This window comes from Balaenoptera musculus, chromosome 3 (genome assembly GCF_009873245.2).
Source record: "Balaenoptera musculus isolate JJ_BM4_2016_0621 chromosome 3, mBalMus1.pri.v3, whole genome shotgun sequence".
NCBI classification, from domain to species: domain Eukaryota; kingdom Metazoa; phylum Chordata; class Mammalia; order Artiodactyla; family Balaenopteridae; genus Balaenoptera; species Balaenoptera musculus.
Genome location: NC_045787.1, coordinates 89,573,930 through 89,596,347, shown reverse-complemented (window position 1 = coordinate 89,596,347; position 22,418 = coordinate 89,573,930). Strand labels below are relative to the sequence as shown.

Here is a 22,418-nt window from a genome sequence, read left to right as displayed (position 1 = left end):
AATAAATTAATATATTGTTGATAATGAGAGCCAGATTTCTCACTATCAGAGAAAGAAGTTAGAAAGGAATTAGAGAGGGCAAAGGAAAGGCTAAAATGAACCCTATGTTGCTAGATTATAGAGTTGGTAATATCATTATGAAGTCATTTATTTTAATGGCTATACAGTTATAAATACAGAAATAAATATACATATGTGTGTATACATGGGGTAGTATACATACATATATTTCTTAGGCCTGTCTACTAAGAGGACCTAGAAAGAGTGACACTCCAGTAGTAACAAATATATCTAATTCCCAGATCTTGGTATTTATATACTATTCTTCAATAAAAAGAATCAGGTCTCCTTAGAGAAATGGCTGACTCTCAGTCTGGGGCAAGGAAAATATAAGATTCTGGAGCATCTTTTATAGTTCCAGAAAGTAAGGCCAAAAAAAAAAGAGAAATACAAAAAAGGAAGGTAGGGGCATGTCAAAAGGACACAGGAGCCAATATAAAATAGCTGGAATGGCTAAAGCTGGAATCATTTGAGCAACATAATAAGTAAAAATAGTATAGAGTTATAACCCAGAGAAATAAAATAAACATATATAAGTCCATATTTATACAAATAAATGATTGAGTAACTAAATAATTAATGAACAAATAGATGGGGTAGATGGGGAAGAAGGGACATTCCTTACAGAAGAATTCCGATTAATAAATGCAGAAGATATGAAGGAAATAGAAAATCACCATTAGAACACCATAGTAATGACTGCTGGGGCAAGATCCACTGATAAATGCTAATATTAGTAGATGCAACTTTAAGAAGAAAGAATATCTGCATAGCCTCAAAATGTTTCCTCTAAATATTTATTAGTTTACTGGAGTGGTTTTAATAATTCCCACAAATTGTTTGATATTGTTCTCTCTGGGAGATAGAATTAGTTCCCCTCCTCTTGAGGGTGGGTTGGAAGAGAATATGGAAAAGGAAAGATAACTGTAGAGTGGAGAGAATGGGGCGCTTAACACTTTAATCAAATGATCAGAGTTAACATCACCTAAAATAAGTCATATTGATATCATCACCCCCTGAAATGATACAATGGGAAGAGCACTTCACTTCTGTGGTGTTCTTCCCCAAAATCCATTACCCAAGTTTAGTCGTGGGAAAACATCAGACACAACATGAGGGACAGTCTACAAGCTACCTGACCAGTACTCCTCAAAATTTTCAAGGACATGAAGACAAAGAAAGATCAAGAATCTCCCTTGGTCAGAGGAGACCAAGGAGACATGGTGACTAAATCAATGGGCAGTCCTAGATTGGATCCTGGGACAGAAAAAAACATTAATGATTAGAAAAAAATAACAAAATCAGAATAAAGCCTGCAGTTCAGTTAATAGTATTGTACTAATGTTAATTTCTTAGTTTTGATGAATGTGTCACGGCTGTGTAACTTAGGGGAAGCTGGGTGAAGAGTATATGGGACCTATCACTGTGATTCTTCAAATCTAAAATTATTTCAAAATAAAGTTTATTAAAAATTATTGGTTCCGGGGCTTCCCTGGTGGCGCAGTGGTTGAGAATCTGGCTGCCAATGCAGGGGACACGGGTTCGAGCCCTGGTCTGGGAAGATCCCACATGCCGAGGAGCAACTAGGCCCGTGAGCCACAATTGCTGAGCCCGCGTGTCTGGAGCCTGTGCTCCGCAACAAGAGAGGCCGCGATAATGAGAGGCCCGCGCACCGCGATGAAGAGTGGCCCCCACTTGCCGCAACTAGAGAAAGCCCTTGCGCAGAAACGAAGACCCAACACAGCCATAAATAAATAAATAAATAAAATTAAAAAAAAAAATTATTGGTTCCAAACAGCTTTCTCTTCCACTGTAAAATAATGTCAGTTTCCAAGGTTCTGGAAGTAGCTCTAAGGACAAGGCAAAGATAAAATTGAATTCTAAAATAGATCAAGAGGCTTTTTCTAGAAATCCTGTGAGAAATGATTCAAATATTACCTAATCATGAGACTTTGACATCAAAACTTCAAGGAAAATGTTTTTAAATCTAAAAATATCTAAAAGAAAAATGAATACTCAATGATTTAATAAGACATAAAAAGTTTGAATTCTCCTAATTATGAATTCTGTCTGAAAGTTTTATAAGCTTTATAAATTTATAAGTTTTGCTCACGAGGCCAATGAAACCCCACTGAAAAAAATGAGACGTTATTCTTGAATATTTTTGATAAAACTATATCACCTGACTAATGCTCCACAGTGAACAAAGGGTTTCTAAAAATTTCTGAAATTATCTTGACTGAATGAATGGGTAAAACCAACAGTTTGATAATCGGCATTAAAATAAATCCCAAAGCCTGTTTATATTTAACCCCCAAATGTGAAAAACTAATACTTCCCTTATCAATCTTGCATGCTATTTAAAAAATCCCCAGGAACATGCTGGACATATCTCTAAGATGCTTTTCTTAATATGCAATGAGTAAGTTGTTCACGGTAGATCCTGTACTGCTTCTAAACGCTACTAAGGTCCTTAGAACATGAAATTCTTATCCCATTTTTTTCTAGGTTTTGATCGCTTTTTGTGGGACTTCTCAATCATATGGTGCATATAGAATCTTTCAGATTAAAAGAGCAAGGGAGGTTCCCCTGAAGCAGAAGGAGGTATTCCCCTATACTGCCCTGTTTGCCTTTCATACCTGCTTCATCTCTTACATCAAAGTTAAAAACCCCCACCCTTCCTAGAAATGTGTCAAAAAATTTCCCACGTAGTCACAATAATGCATTCTCAAAGCATGGCAACATGTTGTGGAGGAGCATTCTTACATGTGATGTAGCCTCAGTCTATAATTGACAGAATGTAATGATTTCAAGACCATTTCCATTATTAAACCAATAACTATGCTATAGTACATGGGACAGTAATAAAAGAGAAATACTTGGCCCAATAACTGCTACTCAGGAGCTTACAGTTGAAGGCTAATAAAATTGATGTATTTTATATAGATCATAAAACTCGTCCACTGCCAGAATGGACAATTAGGTGTTTGTATTTGACATATGCAATTATGGACATGCTCTAAGTGCCATTGATGAGCAGTTTTTCAGTCATCTACATGCTAGATCCAGTGCTAGGCTCTAGAGCTGGATATGATCATATATAATTCACCTTCTTTACCATTAAGGGGTGAGAAAGGCAATACCACCAAGGCTGGTCTCAAGGATGATGACTTGGTTTTGAGTAACACAGCATTCACTTTGTTCAGCTACAAAATCAAGAAAGGAAGCAATGCAAATAAGACAGCCAGATCTAGCATACTTGATGGCTTGCATGGGTTCAACTCCCCGTTGCTTCCTTCTTGCTTATGGAAGCACACTTGAAAGTTCAGCAGGCTTTTCCATCTTCACAGAGTGAGAGATCCACTTAGAGGAACCTAGGACTTCTGGCTCACTGCCTTTTACACTTTTATTGTGGGTTGTGGATGGGAATAGCGAGGCGGCCATGTAGTCCTTAAGGATTTGTATTGATACCATAGAAGGATATGATTTTATTCTACTTAAGCCTTGTACCCCAACATCTGGAATCCGGGTTCCTAGCTCTTTTCTGGGCCAAGCTGCATAATTATGTGACACTTGAAGAGAATGGATGATAAACTAACTTCTTCTGTGTTTTATTTCTTACTGAGCCATTAGATCTACTTATTTCAGTACAGTAGGCCTGGCCAGATTCTACCACAGTCCACCACTTTGTTGAGGACATAGGTGGCCAGTCCTTGTTCCCAACTGATTTCTTACAACTCTCAGTTGTGTATATAGATGCAATTACCTCTGCAAATTGGCAGTGTTACCTTCATTTTCCACTTAAAAAAGTAAGGAATAGAAGAGAGCCATTTTAATTCCTTATCTCAACAGATCTGACTAAAGTGAAGTCATTATATCTGTCAATATAAGAGCTAAAAATTTATGAACAAACCAACATAAGTCCTAGTGTTACTTTAAAATCTCTGAGAATAATTTTTCCCAATAAATATTCCCAAACTTTGAAATAAATTATAATGTAGATCACTGCAACCAGATAATATTGTCTCTGAACAAGGCTGACACAGTATTATATTTTTGGTGTTGTTAAAAAAGAAAAACAAAAAACCTGTCATCAGTTTTCAGAAATGTTAGCAAATTGCACCCATTTTTATTTCCAATTTTGTATTTGTAATTTTTTTAAATAAAAATTCTATAAACTTCAGACCCCATGACACTTTGAAGCCATTCCTAAAAAATTTAACAATATTCTATTTTTTGCCTGTTTCCAAATATCTCAGTTTATTCAATATTTTACTTTTTACTATTTTACATTTAATTGTTAATATCCAACAAGGATAAAATTATCATTATTATTAGTAGTTGATACTTATAACTAAGTACTATGCATTGTTCTACATGCATTACTTGAACACTAATTTAATCCTTTTAATGCTCCTATGAGATAGATACTATTATAATCTGTGTTTTACATATGAGAAAACAAACACGGAAAGGCTATGGTCTAAAAATCACACAGTAAGTGGCAGAGCTGCGATTTGAACTAAGGCTGTCTGGCTCTAGAATCCATGCACTTAAGCTCTACTGCTATGTATATATGGAAGCTTTCAAAGAAATATAAAATATAGAAAGATAATAATATTAGAAAGCAAAAATAGGCATGTTTTCATAAAATGGAACCAAAACTAAAGTTATTACTCAAAACGAATACCATAGAATAAAGTATATTAAGGGAAAATATAGAGCTAAATTTAGCTCTTTCTTTGCAATCAAGGAAGTATGATCAAATTTATCACTCACAGGACTTGTGGGAAAGCTGTAGTTTTCCTTAGACAAATTGAGGTAAATCTGTACGTTTAGGGCCCTGAATCCTATTCCACATAGCACTGCAAATTGAGGCCATATGTTACCATAATGTACCTAAAGACACTTAGCTTTAAAACACTGCTGCTTACAGATATATGTTCTACAATAATCTAGTTCTAAAATACTGTATATGCCAAAGAGATTGCCTGACATAAATGAGATTATTAACCATAACTCATTTACTGAAAAGCTTAACCAGTGATTTAGTCAAACAGAATACAACTTCTATCTCTTTCCATATTCTTAAACTTTATTGAAAGGAGTAACAGTCTCTTGACACTGAAGGAAAACTCTGACAGTCCCATGAACTTTTGCTGACTTTTAAGTAATAGTCACTTTAACCACAAACAGCAGCTCAGTTCATTAATTGGAGTTTCCAGGTCTGTGTAATATTCAAAACTTTGAAGTTGATTTATTAGCAAATCATCTCTCTTTGCGCACTTTGGGTTAGTTTCAGGCTGTTGGTTTTTCCTGTTTCGTTTTTGCAGTGTACTGCAAGCTGCATTCTCTGGTCTAGAGGCCACGTAAAGCTTCCTCCAAGGAATGCTTTCATGGTCTTTTCAAAATTCACTGCTAAACCCATTCAACTGCAGTTCCCTTGACTGAGACAGACAAATCTCTATGCTGGGTGAGCATTTTCAACTTCTTCCATAGCCCTGAGTAGTTTGGTGTTCACCTCCAGCTTCCTGATGCTTGGGTCCACCAGCATCTCTAGAAAAGCCTGTGGGACAGACACAGCACTGGGCATAGCCCTAACCCTAATTCTAACACTGTAATGCAACTGTCTTCTGGGAGCCCCCATATTACCCATGAGAAACACTCCTTTGCCTCTTTTCCAGTTATCTGCTGCTGCATAACTAATTACCCCCAAATCTAGTGTCTTAAAACAGCAACTGTTTTATTATATCTCATGATTTTTTGCAGCAGGGGTTCAGGAATGACTCATTGGGTATTTCTTCTGCTCTGTGTGGCATTGGTGGAAGTCACTCAGGGGTACAACTGGAGGATGGATTGGTCTTGAGTGTCTAAGACTTAAATGTTTGGTGCTTTGGTTGGGATTGGCTGAGAAGTTGGCTGTCATCCAGAGTGTTTTCCCAGGGCTTCTCTAGCATGGTGGTCTCAGGGTGGACAATTTATTACAGGAAATGCCGGGTTTCTAGAGAATGTTCTAAAAGAGAAGAAGTGGACCAGAAATCGGCACTTAGTCATTCCCACTGTATTTTATCATCAGAACAGTCACAGAGCTTATGTAAATTCAAAGAGAAGGAATATGGCCTCTACCTCTCCATGAGAGGACTGTTAAAAAAAAAAAATCATGATCATCTTTGGCCACCGTAGCCACTGACAAGCTCTGTGAGTCAGGTCAAACTCCATGCACTACTTCTGTTTTGATGCTACAGCACTTTTTAGTTTTGTATTCTGAGAGACAGCCTCCTGTATGCTGTATCGCTCAACTATGCAGACATATTTCAAAACGTTCCACGTGATCCCGTAAAAGTCCCCATCAGGGCTTCCCTGGTGGTGCAGTGGTTGAGAATCTGCCTGCCAATGCAGGGGACACGGGTTCGAGCCCTGGTCTGGGAAGATCCCACATGCCGCGGAGCAACTGGGCCCGTGAGCCACAACTACTGAGCCTGCGCGTCTGGAGCCTGTGCTCCACAACAAGAGAGGCCGCGACAGTGAGAGGCCCGCGCACCGCGATGAAGAGAGTGGCCCCCGCTTGCCACAACTAGAGAAAGCCCTCGCACAGAAACGAAGACCCAACACACCCAAAAATAAATAAATAAATTTATAAAAAAAAAAAAAGTCCCCATCAAAAAACTTAAGGTGGATATTAACAAATTGAAGAAGAAAAACCATATGATCATCTCAATAGCTGCAGAAAAAGCTTTTGACAAAATTCAACAGCCGTTTATGATACAAAGTCTCCAGAAAGTGGGCATAGAGGAAACCTACCTCAACGTAATAAAGACCATATACGACAAACCCACAGCAAACATCATTTGCAATGGTGAAAAACTGAAAGCATTTCCTCTAAGATCAGGAAGAAGACAAGGATGTCCACTCTCACCACTATTATTCAACATAGTTTTGGAAGTCCTAGCCACGGCAATCAGAGAAGAAAAAGAAATAAAATGAATACAAATTAGAAAAGAAGAAGTAAAACTGTCATTGTTTGCAGATGACATGATACTATACATAGATAATCCTAAAGGTGCCACCAGAAAACTACTAGAGCTAATCAATGAATTTGGTAAAGTTGCAGGACACAAAATTAATGCACAGAAATCGCTTGCATTCCTATACACTAACAATGAAAGATCAGAAAGAGAAATTAAGGAAACACTCCCATTTACCATTGCAACAAAAAGAATAAAATACCTGGGAATAAACCTACCTAAGGAGGTAAAAGACCTGTACTCAGAAAACTATGAGACACTGATGAAAGAAATCAAAGATGACACAAACAGATGGAGAGATATACCATGTTCTTGGATTGGAAGAATCAATATTGTGAAGATGACTATACTACACAAAGCAATATACAGATTCAATGCAATCCCATCAAAATACCAGTGACATTTTTTACAGAACTAGAACAAAAAATCTTAAAATTTGTATGGAGACACAAAAGACCCCAAATAGCCAAAGCAGTCTTGAGGGAAAAAAATGGAGCTGGAGGAATCAGACTCCCTGACTTCAGAGTATATTACAAAGCTACAGTAATCAAGATAATATATATGGTACTGGCACAAAAACAAAAATATAGATCAATGGAACAGGATAGAAAGCCCAGAGATAAACCTATGCACCTATGGTCAACTAATCTATGACAAAGGAGGCAAGGATATACATTGGAGAAAAGAGTCTCTTCAATAAGTGATACTGGGAAAACTGGACAGCTACATGTAAAGGAATGAAATTAGAACACTCCCTAACACCATACAGAAAAATAAACTCAAAATGGATTCAAGACCTAAATGTAAGACAGGATACTATAAAACTCTTAGAGGAAACATAGGAAGAATGCTCTTTGACATAAATCACAGCAAGATCTTTTTTGACCCACCTCCTAGAATAATGGAAATAAAAACAAAAATAAACAAATGGGACCTAATGAAACTTCAAAGTTTTTGCAAAGCAAAGGAAACTACAAACAAGATGAAAAGACAACCCTCAGAATGGGAGGAAATATTTGCAAATGAAGCAACGGACAAAGGATTAATCTCCAAAATATCTAAACAGCTCATGGAGCTCAATATTAAAAAACCAAACAACCCAATCCAAAAATGGGCAGAAGACCTAAATAGACATTTCTCCAAAGAAGACATACAGATGGCCAAGAAGCACATGAAAAGCTGCTCATCATCACTAATTATTACAGAAATGCAAATCAAAACTACAATGAGGTATCACCTCACATCAGTTAGAATGGGCATCATCAGAGAATCTACAAACAACAACTGCTGGAGAGGGTGTGGAGAAGAGGGAACCCTCTTGCACTGTTCGTGGGAATGTCAATTGATACAGTCACTCTGGAGAACAGTATGGAGGTTCCTTAAAAAACTAAAAATAGAAGTACCATATGACCTAGCAATCCCACTACTGGGCCCATACCCAGAGAAAACCATAATTCAAAAAGTCACATGCACCCCAATGTTCACTGCAGCACTATTTACAATAGCCAGGTCATGGAAGCAACCTAAATGCCCATCGACAGATGAATGGATAAAGAAGTTGTGGTACATATATACAATGGAATATTACTCAGCCATAAAAAGGAACAAAATTGGGTCATTTGTAGAGCTGTGGATGGATCTAGAGACTGTCATACAGAGTGAAGTAAGTCAGAAAGAGAAAAACAAATATCGTATATTAACACATTTATGTGGAACCTAGAAAAATGGTACTGGTTTACAGGGCAGATGAACTGGTTTACAGGGCAGAAATAGAGACACAGATGTAGAGAACAAACGTATGGACACCAAGGGGGGAAAGTGGCGGGGGTGGTGGTGGTGGTGGGATGAATTGGGAGATTGGGATTGACATGTATACACTAATATGTATAAAACAGATAACTAATAAGAACCTCTGTATGAAAAAATAAAATAAAATTTAAATGATAAAAATATAAAATATTTTTAAAAAGAAAAAAAATCAACAAAAAAACTTAGGTGGGAGTAGGGACTCACAGCAGGAAAGCAGCTGTCTCTAAAGAAATCTTTTCACCAATCTTCCCCTCTCCCCACACTCTAATGCCTACTGGTATCCTTGTTTTTTTGAGGGTTCCAGTTGTGCAATGATTCTGAGACATTTCCTTTGTAAATTTTGTGCGTGGGATTTGTCTCACCCCGAGTTTGATTTATGACATATAATGTATTGGCACCTAGGTTGAAACTAAGACGGAAAATGTTTCATTCTAACATCAGAAGAGTTTATGTTTTGCATGATCAGCAAGGCAGAAAGGGATATGGGCCCAATTTGCTGCAAGTGTGCCGAGAAAAAAAGCCCTACAGTTCCCCGTACATGGGGGAGAGGAATTTGAACCTTTCCTCTCTTGGTTCAGCTGTGACCTAAAAATAGGATGGTGGAGAGATTGTTTTGTTCCCCGGGCAGGGTGGCAGTGGAGGCTTGATCACACCCTCAGACTGAGAGGTGGAGCTGCGGCAGGAAAGACAGCAGTTTTGTGGGACGTAAGAGCAGAAGTGGGGTGTCTGGGCGGGGGTGGGGCAGGCTGCTAGGAAGGGTTCAGATTTCACTTGTGTGCCTTGGCCAAGTGACTTGAGGAGTCAGTCTAAAAGGGTCCTCCACTATCGCTGGAGCCAAAAAATAACTGGAAAGGTGAAGAACTACAGAGAGAAAGTGTATCCATCTCAAGTCCTTGGAAAGAACACTGCTTATGGCTGAAACTGATACTTCATAGGCTGTTTAGGAGTGAGACCCCCAAGAACCTACTCAAGTCACAACAGATGTTTGCTAAAGTGACTTCTAAGTCTTATAAACTTAAACTGCTTCTGGACTTATGAGACTGAATGAAGTATCTAAGTGGCCATCAGAGCTGAATTGAAGAAAGCGTTTCTTAGCTAGCCAGTGCTTCTGTTTACATAGTGACTTCCTCTTAAAGAGAAAATTGTAAAGGGTGAGAAAGAATAACTGTACAGTGGAGAAACCTGACAAATAACTACCTCAGCCAAGTGATCAAGGTTAATAGCATCAGTGACAAGTCATGTTGACAGCATGTACCCTTGATGTGATATGGTGAGAAATGGGACTTTACCTCTATGACCTTCCATCTAAGAACTCATAACCCAGTCTAATCATGAGAAAAACATCAGTCAAACCCTAACTGAGGGGCATCCTACAAAATATGAGACCAGTGCTCCTCAAACTTGTCAAGGTCATTTAAAATAAGTAAAGTCTGAGAAACTGTCACAACCTAAGGAAATATGTTGACTAAATGTAATGTAGTATCCTGGATCCTAGAACAAAAAAAGGACCTTAGATAAAAACTAAGGAAATATGAATGTAGTATGGGCTTATGTTAATAATAATATGTCAACATTTTTTATTAATTGTAATAAATGTACCATACTAATATTAGATGTTAATAGGGGAAACTGGGTGCAGGAAATAAGGGAAATAGGGGAAACTGGTATATGGGATCTCTCTGTACCATATTTGAAACAGTAATTTTTCTGTAATTCTAAGTGTTCTAAAAAATAAAGTCTATTAAAAATGTGTGTGCGTGTGTACCACTTGCAGATATAAATATTAAAGAAATATTTAAAGAGATCCAAATCATTAGCCTGCCTGTACTTACTTACACAAATGTCCTATGACAATTCTTTTTCCCCTTCTCTTCACTTTCTTCCCTCACACAGGCCTTGAGTATTTTCCCTGAACTGCTGCCGTCTCCTTCTGATTAGTCTCTGTGCCTCAGTTTCTTCTCCCTCCTGACCCTGGACCCAACAGTCACTTCATAATTCAGTTTTTTTTCTGGTAGTTAATTTTCTGGTTTAAAAATTCCCTAGAGACCTCACCATTGCTCTCTGTATAAAGAGCATTCTTTCGGGCACTTAATGCCTCCCAGGATCTGGCCCAAAAGTTCTTCCGAGCTCATTTCTATCATTCCTTTTATTAACCAATCACTGTGCCAGCTCAGAGGTTTTCAGACTTTAAAATATTTTAAGGAAGCAGAGCCTTGTTTTTCCTAAATAAAATGTTATGTAGAAACCCAAGTTACAAATCAGATAAAGACAAGACCTTGGTAGAGCTTGGGTCGAGATAACCTATTCAGTCCCCCTGCCTCAGGATCTGTTGGAAGTCACATGAATACTCCAGTTTCTGGGTCCGTGGCCTACTCACTGGTTCTAGTGCACTGAGCGCTGCTGCTTTCTTCTTGACTGATTTTATGTCCTTGTTTCTGCCAGTAGCTTAACCAAAAATGCCCTTCCTCTGCTTCTGTCCCTGTTTGGTCCTGTTAAAATTACTCTCTATTTTCAAATACTACCTCTTCCAAGAGGACTTCTCAAATTGCCCTGCCAGAATTTCCTTCTCACTCCCTTGGGGTTCTTGGCCCTTGACTTGAACCTCCGTTATGACATTTAATCCATACTGATCTGATCAGAATTATCTGATTATACTTATCATCCTCATTAGTCTGTAAGCCCCTTGAGGACAGGAGCTGTGGTTTTTATATCCGTGTGTTCCTCACAATGGGTATCATGATGCCTGTGCTTAGCAGACTTTTGGTTATTGCCAACTAAAATAGAAGGTAGAGCGAAGAATGAATGTCTTGGATATACTTTGAATTGGACTCGTAATTCTGCTTTTTATTCTTAGCCTGCCTCTGACTCTTGATATCTGTTTTCTCCTTTCCCTCTCTTACTTTTTTTCCCACTCATGGATGCCTATCCGACAGCTAAATTTGCCAGCTCCCTATGGCTTAGAGAGACCAATGGAGAAATGTATCTTGAAGGTTATTACACTGTGTCCCCCATTTCCTTATCCCATGCTCTTTACCCAAAGCCTAGTCTAGTACCTGGGACATCATAGCTTTCAACATGTGTTTGTTGGTTTATGGAATGCTTGAGAATGATTTAGAACGAGGGAGTTTTCTTTTTAAGCCGAAGCTGATTGTGCTCTCAGCCTTTGTGGCTGTGGAGAGTCAGCTGCAGCTACCCATAGAGAGATTGCAATGACTCTGAAAATGATCTCTGGCATTCCAGTTCAGATCTGGGGCTGCCAGCTTGGCTCTACAACTCAGCACTCATATCTGTACAAACCTCTTATTTACACTGTGTTATTTAGCCTGGTTTTCCCCTTGAATGCTGTTCTTGATAATGATTTACAAATATTTATTCTCAATAAAAATGTTGGAGAGGAGTACAACGTGTGACTTATCCTAGACCCTGCAATCCTCTACAGATGGCCCTAAATACAACCACAGTGATTGGAGCAGCACAGATCACAGCAGGTGGCTCAGTGTGAGAGTGTGCTTGCTTGGTGGATTTTTAAATGGTGATGGCTCCGGGTAAGGATGAGTAAGGTATTATTTTCAGCTTGAGGACCTACCTTTAAAATCATATGAAGGTTGTAGCCTGAATTTCCAAAGTTGTTCACTTGTTTTTCCTACCGCAACTTGAAAAACAGAATGCACTATCACACACACACACACACACACACACACACAAATAAAGGTATTGAAAATGCTAATTTCTTGTTTTAAAATTATAAATACATTCATTGTAAAAGATTCGAATACAAAGATTTGAATATTATACAAAATATACTGAACACAATGGGAGCATTTGCCCTCTCATACCTAGCTTCTTTCCCAAGTGGTAACTACACTTCCAAGTTTGCTAGTCATCTTTTCAGCCCATTTTACACAGACATCTATATTTTCCTTTATTATTTTTTCTAATATGTATTATACATAGATTAAACAGTATGTATCAGTTAGGATTTAATTTTAACTGCAAGTTCAAAAATAAATCACTTAACCATTTAAGCATTTATTTTCATCAAATAATAAAAAGTCCAAGACTGCTAGGAAGATCTACAATGCCATGAGGGACCCAGGCTCTCTCTATCTTTGTAATTCTATCCTTAGTTGTAGCTTTTGCCCACACATGTCACCTCAAGACTCCAAAATAGCTGCTACCTCAGCATTTTCTCACGTTCCATATGGAAGGAGGGAAAAGCGCAAAGAGCAATGACTTTTCTTTGGTAATGACCCCTTGAAAACCACTGTGTGCCGAGAGCCACATGGAGCTTGCAAACCACAGCTAACGTGGACTCTTAGCACCTATGAGATGGCACCACTTTACCCCAAGCAGTGCAAGTTCTATCAAAATGTAACAGCCAAAATGTAATAGTTACCTTCCTATCTCTACTTTTACATTAGTTGATATCAGTAATTTGTTTCCCAATTCTTGTTCTTTCTGCTCCAGCCTCTTTCCTTTTTGAGGCAGCAGAAATTTATTTTACTCTTTTATTTTGAAATAATTATAGATTCACAGGTGTTTACAATATACCCTTTACCCAGTCCTTTCCTATGGTTCCATCTTTCATAATTATACTATAATAGCAAAACCAGGAATTTGGCATTGGTACAATGTATGTGTATAGAGGTAGCAGATTTTTGCTTTCCTTATTGTTTTCTCCTTAAATGCTTCTTGTAAGACTCACAGTTTCTTGTTGTGATTAATGCCTAACTTGGGCTGACAGTGTGCAGAAGACATAGTGACATCAAGTGTGTTCTGTGCCAGTCTTTCTTGGGCACAAACTTTCCAAGATAAACATATCTACAACATCAGGAATCCTTTCTACGTAAACTTTGGCAAGAAAGTTAAAACACACACAGTGCAATAGGATATGTGATTTGCTTAGGAAAATCTCAGAATAAGATATTTGGTAAGCTTTAACATATTTTAATTGTTATCATAGCCAGTAACTATAGAATATAATAATATTACTTTATTTTACTTTATTATGTTTACAAAGCATTGTGGAATGCTTTGCATTTAACAATGTGTCTTTATATCCATTTTCTCATTTTATTTTCACAATTATGTTGAAAAGGAAATATTGTTTTTCCTATTTAACAAACATAAAACCATGGCAGCTTAGAGACAGTAAAGAAAATGAGTAGAATGGGGGAGAAGACATTCAGTGCTATGATAAGGTTGTCCTACCCCAAATATTTACCAATTTACCAATTCTATTTTCATCTGAATATAAGCAATCTGGTTAAAAATTGAGACATAGTTTAAGTGTGAAGCACCAGGTAAAGCAGAGCAAGAAGGCGGCCATCTACAAACCAAGAAGAGAGCCCTGACAAGAGAGTTCTTACTACAACCCAACCATGTTTGCACCCTGATTTTAGACCTCCAGCCTCCAGAACCATTTTGTTGTTTAAACCATCCATTCTATGGTATTTTGCTATGGCAGTCCAACCTAACTAAAACAACCTCTGAGGCTTTGGAATAGTTGTCTTCAAATTTCTACACTTTAAAGCCCAATTAAAAGCTCATGAACTTACCTACTTACTGATGTCTATCATAGTCACAATTCTAAATATTCTTGTTTTCTTGGTTTGGGGGACACAGAAGAGTAGAGAGATAGGCATTCTGAGACCAGACCTCTAGCTGATACCATAACACCATTTGAAGTGACCCTAAATATGTTGTTTTTAGAGAATAATAATAATATCAAATGAATAATTTGTTTCCATATTATTGCACTTACAACAAAAAGCCTAAAGAAAATATAATTATATTTTCTGGTCCTGTAGTATTTCTTATCAAGATTTAAGTTGTAATATGAGATGGATTCACCTATTTTTCAATATTTGGCACATTTTTTTTAAATTTATTTTTTTCAAATATGGTTATTTACAATGTTGTGTTAATTTCTGCTGTACAGCAAAGTGATTCGGTTATATATATATATATATATACATATATATATATATATATATGTATATATATATATTCTATTTCATACTTTCCATTATGGTTTATCACAGGATATTGAATATAGTTCCCTGTGCTATACAGTAGGACCTTGTTGTTTATCCATTCTATGTATAATAGTTTGCATCCGCTAACCCAAGATTCCCAAACCATCCCCAATCCCCCTCCCCCTTGGCAACCGCAAGTCTGTTCCCTACGTCTGTCAACACATTTTTAATGTTCCATTACATTGGACAAGGAAATACACTTAGGATTTTAGAAAAACAAAAACTGAAGAAAATGCCTCTGCCACTAAATTGTTGGCCTTATGCCTTAGTCTTTTTTTTAATGCCTTAACCTTTTTACATTTAGGTTCCTTCATTTGTAAAATATAGAATAACAGTATCTATCCCACAGAGTCTTTGTGAGGACTAACTTAATTGTAAAGTAAGGCAAGTAGAACGGTGCCTATCACTGAATTATATGTATTAACTATTATTAATAATGATCATTATATTCTCTTTGGATAATGTGAGGTAGCAATTAAAAAGAAATTTAGAAAATTAGAAATATCAAACAAATCAACTCAGAAATCATTATATCCTCTTTAGATAATGTGAGATAACAATTAAAATGTTAAACAAATCAACTCAGAAATTTAGAAGGCAATAAAAATAGGATATTGTCAAATATTTAAAGAATAGATTCTAAGTGTTGTGAGGCCTGAAACTTATACAATTTGGGGAGCCCTTCATCAGAAAATAAATACAAACTTACAAATATAAAATTAGGAATGGGTGGCTTCCCTGGTGGTGCAGTGGTTAAAAATCCACCTGCCAATGCAGGGGACACGGGTTCGATCCCTGGTTCAGGAAGATCCCACATACCGCAGAACAACTAAGCCCGTGTGCCACAACTACTGAGCCTGCGCTCTGGAGCCCGTGAGCCACAACTACTGAGCCCACATGCCTAGAGCCTGTGCTCCGCAACAAGAGAAGCCACTGCAATGAGAAGCCTGCACAACATAACGAAGAGTAGCTCCCGCTTGCTGCAACTAGAGAAAGCCTGCTCACAGCAACAAAGACCCAATGCAGCCAAAAATAAATAAATAAAATAAATAAATTTTAAAAAATAAATAAAATTAGGAATGAAGGATGCTCACATTAGCAGTGTTTGAAAAGACAAAACAAAATGAAACATAGCTATGTGCCTCAGTAGGTGAATTGTTAAAAAAAAAAAGTGGTACATCCATACAATAGAATACCAAAAAGTCATTTAAAATAATGAGATATGGACTTCTCTGGTGGCACAGTGGTTAAGAATCCACCTGCTAATGCAGGGGACATGGGTTTGAGCCCTGATGCAGGAAGATCCCACGTGCTGCGGAGCAACTAAGCCCGTGTGCCACAAGTTCTGAGCCTGCACTCTAGAGCCCGTGAGCCACAACTACTGAGCCTGTGTGCCACAACTACTGAAGCCTCTGCGCCTAGAGCCAGTGCTCCACAAGAAAAGAAGCCACCGCAATGAGAAGCCCGCACACCGCAACGAACAGTAGCCACCGCTTGCCGCAACTAGAGACAGCCCGCGCGCAGCAATGGAGACCCAATGCAGCCAAAAATATATAAGTAAATTAATTAATTAAAAAAAATAATGAGGTATGCATTAACATGGGAAAGACTGCAAGGTGTATTGTTAAGTGAGAAAAGCAAAATTCATTTTGGCAGATAGGCTAAGTTGCCTAGCTGATATTCATTGCTTCAATTTTCCTTACTAAGAGATCTTAGTAATCCTTAGTTGGGAGGCAATGTGCAATTTTTCTTTAAGGAAAAGTAGGCAAATACCACAGAAAGGCCAAGCAAACTCACAGGGTAGACATTTGGGTGGAAAACTGATATAAATACCTTTCTCTCTGGAAAGGGCAAAGAAGTTTGATTCTCTTGAGTTGTGCCTTTTCTTGTTTCCATCTGACTGTTTCCTCTTCCTGTAATCATGCTGAAGCCAATGAACAGGACAAGAGGGGGCAAGTAAATTAGATAGAGGGAAGGACATCTCCGTAGGTCATTCCTATTGATTCAGGAAGGGCAAATTCATCTTAATGAAATTCTCAATCTCACAGGCTGGAAGTAAGAGCTTTCCTTCTACTCCCATTGCACAAAATTTCTTTCCATCTTACGTCCTGAAGAATATTTTGTCATCTATTCTGATTATTCTCTATTCTCTCCCCAAGTAAACTGTAAGCTCTTTTCAAAACAATTTTTTTCAAGACATTTAGAATGCTTTAATTTTTCCAGTTAACACCATTTGTATCAGTAACTGCAATATTGTAATTTTTAGCATCTCACATTAACTAGTCAGTAAAGATTTATTTTTTTGAGTGTACGAGTAAGAACAGGAAGACAGGAGACATAGAATGTCAGACTTCATACTTGTATCAAATACTCAAAAATTAAAATAGTTTTCTTTGCAGCAAAACTATACCACAAACTTCAGTGTTTTAGCTTTAATCCCATGGTTCATCATATACTGGATTGGGAGCTTGTGAAAAAGAAAATCTTGCTATGTTCAGGGTACTCTTGCCCTGATGATTCTTTTCAGTATCATCAGATGCAAACACATTTCCTCTCGTTCTGTCACAGAAGCCAGGAACACATGTGCTCAAGGCACTTTCTTCCAGCTGTGCAGAGCACCCTGTTGAGCATCTGGCAGTACTTTCATTGGAGGCTGTGCTGTATGGTTATCTGAGCATCAAAATAGGAAATATCTCTGCCAGCGTTTCCACAATGACCAGTACACTGGATTCAATGAACACATCATCAAAACTGATAACATATCAAACATTTTCAATATCTAGCCCTCTGGCAGCTACTGAAGTAGCTACAAAAACTGGGCGCTTTCCACAATGAAAATCTCCAAGAGTTTGCTCTCTTTCTCTCTGTTCCAGACCACCGTGAATACGTATGGTTGCTATTCTTTTCCTGACAAAGAAAAGTTACAATAAAATCTACTTTCTTCTTAGTTTCAACAAAAACTGTAGTTTTTTCATCACCTATGTTTTGCAGAATTTCTACAAGTTTTTCTCTTTTTCAGTACTAGCCAGCTGGGAGAATGGTCTGTTGAACATCTCTACGTGCTCTGCTCACTTACCCAACAGCCACAAACAAACAGTTTAACTTTTACAACTCCTCAGCCAAGCTTTGAATTTCCTCTGGGAAAACTGGACTGAGCAAAAGGCTTTGATGTTCCTTTGATTGCTGGGCAGGAAATTAGCTTCTTCATTTCTGGTCCAGAATCCATATCCAGCATACAGTCAACTTCATCTAAAATTAAATATTTGAGTTATCTGAGACCGATGTTTTCTTTATCTGTGATATCCGTTCGTCTTCCAGGAGCAGCACGTAATAATCATAGCCTTGTAATGTCTGGGTGAGAGCAAAAGGGGACACCATTCTTGGTTCAGGCACTCTTGCTAGGCAACTGACATACTTCTTTGCTTTTATCCTCACACATTCTTAGAGATAGGGATTATTATTTTCACTTTACATACAATGAAACAGAGGCTCAGAGAGGTTAGATAATTTATCTTCTAAGTGGTAGAGGCAGGAAACCATCTGGGACTTTATGGACAATGCTAATCTGAGAACTAAAAATGCTAATAGGAATCTTTATAAAATTGGTCTGCCTTTTGAATCATTCCTGTCTCTTCTGCCAAAGAGAGGCTGCCCCAAACTTCCTATGAAGTGAACAGAGAAACACTGTGCTTCATTATATCTACATTAAGGATGGGCTTTAGCCAAAACTGAAAGGTAGGTGAGGTGAGACGCAGGGGCTTTTCTGTCTCTGCGCTTGGCGGCTCCCACTTAGTACCATCCATGAGGTCACATCTGACCTGAGTCTGGGCCAACTTCCAGAATTAAACTCCACTTCCCTTAGTGTTGCAGTCTTAGCTGGTGGTCATGGAGGGAAAGTAATCTCAGAAGAGAAATGTCATGAGGAAGTTTAGTTTATAGAATTTGGAAACACATACACTGGGTTCAAAAAACATAGGTCCTCCACTTATTAGTTCTGTCACTTTGGATAAAGCACTTAAGTACTCATTCCAAAAATTTGGAATATGGAAATTTCCTCACATGGTTGGTATGAGGATTAGAGATGATGTAAATGAAGGGCGAGGCTCACAGTAGGTGCCATTAAGACGCAGCTATGACTCACAGCTTCTAGCTGAATTTTTGGTAGACATGAAGCCTGTACTTTTCCAACAAAAAAAAAATAGAAAAAAAATTTTAGGGATTTATGATCTTACTAAAGTCAAAAGTATTTACTTAAATAATTTATAGTCACCTCAGCTAAAATGAAAAAATATGTACATTTGGAACTAGTCTTCAACTTGGTCTTACCTTGCCTACTTTGGATTGTCACCCTAACTTACCCCTCTTTGGAGATTTTCTATTGGGAAAATAAGATTGGAGCAGCCTCTCTTTAGCAGATGTCCTTTTTGTTGGCACTGGGGTCCTGCTGGGAATAGGACACTGTCCAATGTCCATCTTCCTCCCCCAACTTGGAAACAAAGGGAAAACTCCCGTGAAAGTATTGAGAGACAGTTCCCCATGGATCTCTCAGGTTTCTGCAAAATTTGTAAGCAGAACTAACTGCCCTTTCATTCTAGTTTATCTTCTCACAGATTTTGTAGAGGGAAAGCCTTGGAAGATAGAGTAGGTGTCTCCATGCGGAGCAAAGCACAGCCTTGCGTATTGTCCAGTGCTTCCCTCTGGGGCTAAGGTTGACAGATTTGCTCTAAGGCCATAAATAGATTCAGATTCTCTATGCTCAGGATTCCACTACCTGCTCTGCATCCACTTGGGCTCCCTCTGCCTCAACACCATGGGACTTGGGGAGTAAGGAGAACCAATCTGAACATAAATCTCGTGCTGCTTGCTGTGCTGTGATTAGTAAAGTCCATCATCTCTCATCCAGGATTCTCTTGTCTTCTGCCAGCATGAAACTGTGACAGGCAAACTTTTTAGCTTGAGAGTAGGTAAAAATTCACATCCTTTACAGTTCTTGATGCAGAGCATGTGAAAACACTGAAATGTACAGTTGTCAGGCCAGAGGACTCAGGAATCTCTTCTGATTAGGGAGTGCAGGTGGCTTAGGGAAATTGTTGCAAGAGAGGTAATACCTGAACTGCATTTTGAAAGATGAGTAGAAGTTGGCCAAGTGAGAAAGGCTAAGAGAAGAATTCCAGGAAGAAGAAATGAGACATAGGTATGAATATGTTTGTGAGAAATTGGAATATTAGAGCTCAGATTGCAAGGGGATGGGCGTAGCAGGAGGTAATCTACAAAGCAGTCTGGGAATATATTGAGTAAAGAAAGAAGAAAAACTGATTTCTTGATTTTCTGCTCTGCTAAGCAGTCTCATGTGAACGGTCTCATTTTACTAGCACAGCAACTTTCTTAGGTTAGGTATTACTAGCCTTTAAGGCTCAGAGAGTTTAAATAATTTCTTTAAGAATAATCAGCTAATAAATACTACAACAATGATGTAAGACCAATGCTCTTTCCATACCGTCTTCAGCCACTCAGTGAGGAGCGTTTGATTCTTATTCTGTAGGTAACATCAGGAACCATCTGGGTTTTTTCTTTGTTGTTGTTTGTCTGTTTTGCTTTTTCCTTTAGGTCAAGATGTCCTAATCAAGTCCATCATTTAGAAGCAGCATGAGGTTTTGGACAGGCGTAGTCTGGGAAGAGTGAGACTAGTTACGAGATAACTGTAATGCTCCATTTGAGCATTTTTAAGGGGCCTGGAACTGGGTATATGAAGAGAGAATAATTAATGGAGTTTGGAAGTGTAGTATAGTATATATTTTTTTAACTTTTTATTTTATGTTGGAGTATAGCCGATTAACAATGTTGTGATAGCTTCAGGTGCACAGCAAGGCAACTCAGCAATACAGGTACATGTATCCAGGAAGTGTAGTATATTGTAAAGGTGAAATGATTTAGAAAAAAGGCACAGAGGTTTATAGCTTGGATGACTAGATGATTCCAATTAACTGAAATAGGTGATTCTAGTTAAGGAAATTTGAGGGACAACATTACTAAGTTTATAAAATAAATGAGAAGACAAGCAGTAAATTTCTGATAGTGAAATCTCAGGCAGCTTTTGCTTTATGGAAGATAAGTTTTGGAATAAGAGATGTTCAGTTTTTCATTGAGTAGACAGATTATTGTTTTCATTGGTAACTACAGCCTAATAATTTAAATCATAAAATCCTGCAGATGTGAGACAGCATTTAACAAAGGTGGTTACCTTGCAGTAAGAAACAAAAACACACACAAAATGTTATCAAGTTGGTTGCCTGGACCTGAGCTGGGGTCCTAGTCAGGGCTGAGACCCCTTGTCTCAGCCAGGGAAGTTCTTTTTCTGCTAGATTCGCACAGCCAATAACAAAACCAATGCTGAGACTGAAACAGCACAAATTTTATTCAATGGCGAAAGAATGGAGAAACGGAAACTTAGTTCACAGATCAACTTCTCAACCCACTTGGGATGGAGATACCATATGCATACAAGGGTCTAGGTAAAAGGGAGGGAATTGGAAAGAGTGGGAGGAATATTCATGACTTACCTGAGAACAGGGGTATGGTTTGAACCTGGAACTAATGCAACACTCCTTTTCAGTCCTGTACGAGCTTTTCCAGTTGTTGTCATGGCAACTGTCAACTGTCTTGGCACTGGTATGTCATTTAGCATGCTAGTATATTACAGTGAGCATATAATGAGGATGAAGGTCTACTGGAAGTCAAATCTTCTGCCATCTTGGGCCTAGTTGGTTCTAACCAGTTCTTGTTTTTCTCTTTGCAGCTTCCTCCTGAAACTTAGATAAGAGCAATTGGTTTCCATTCAAGGGAGGGGTAGGAGGGAAAGGGGTATGATTACAGGGCAACAGACTTGGTCACAAATAGACATTGTAAGAAGGATTAGAATGCTAACTTACCCACTCCACCTTCTACTGTATTTCATTTCGTCTAATTAGTAATTAGTTTTTTACTGAAATAACAATTCCTCTCCCCAACTAAATCATTTTGGCTCAAAACAGTGAACAGATTTTCTTCTTTTCTATACCCTCTCATCATTTCTCTCCAAAACCCCCTCCAAAAATTGAGTCCTGGAAAAGATTTGAAGCAAGGGTGCTCATGAGCAGGAAAAAGACAACATTTCTTTAACTTTGGTGGTTGACTTTACTCAATTTTTATACTTGTTTGTAAAAAGAAAGCCTGAACGATTCATACCGTCTGCACATTTAAGTGACTTCTCTTATTACTTTGAGAAAAGATAGCTTTTCTTTGAAAATGAAAAAGAAAAGTTCTTTTACAAAGCTTTTCTCAAGTGAAAAGATTGTGTATATGTGCATAGCAAGTTTTAGATCACTGTTTAGTCAGAGCTCCAGTTAACTGGCTGATTCACCACCACCACTAATGCCCGGATAAAATTTCTCACTTAATGATAAGGACAACTGGCTGAATGTAAACCAATGTTCATTCATTCAGGTAT

General features: G+C 38.0%; 1 pseudogene; it reads right to left on the bottom strand.

Moving 5' to 3' along the window:
- Positions 1-17,364: 17,364 nt before the first annotated feature.
- LOC118892511 lies at positions 17,365-21,617 on the bottom strand (annotated as a pseudogene).
- Between the last annotated feature and the right edge of the window lie 801 nt (positions 21,618-22,418).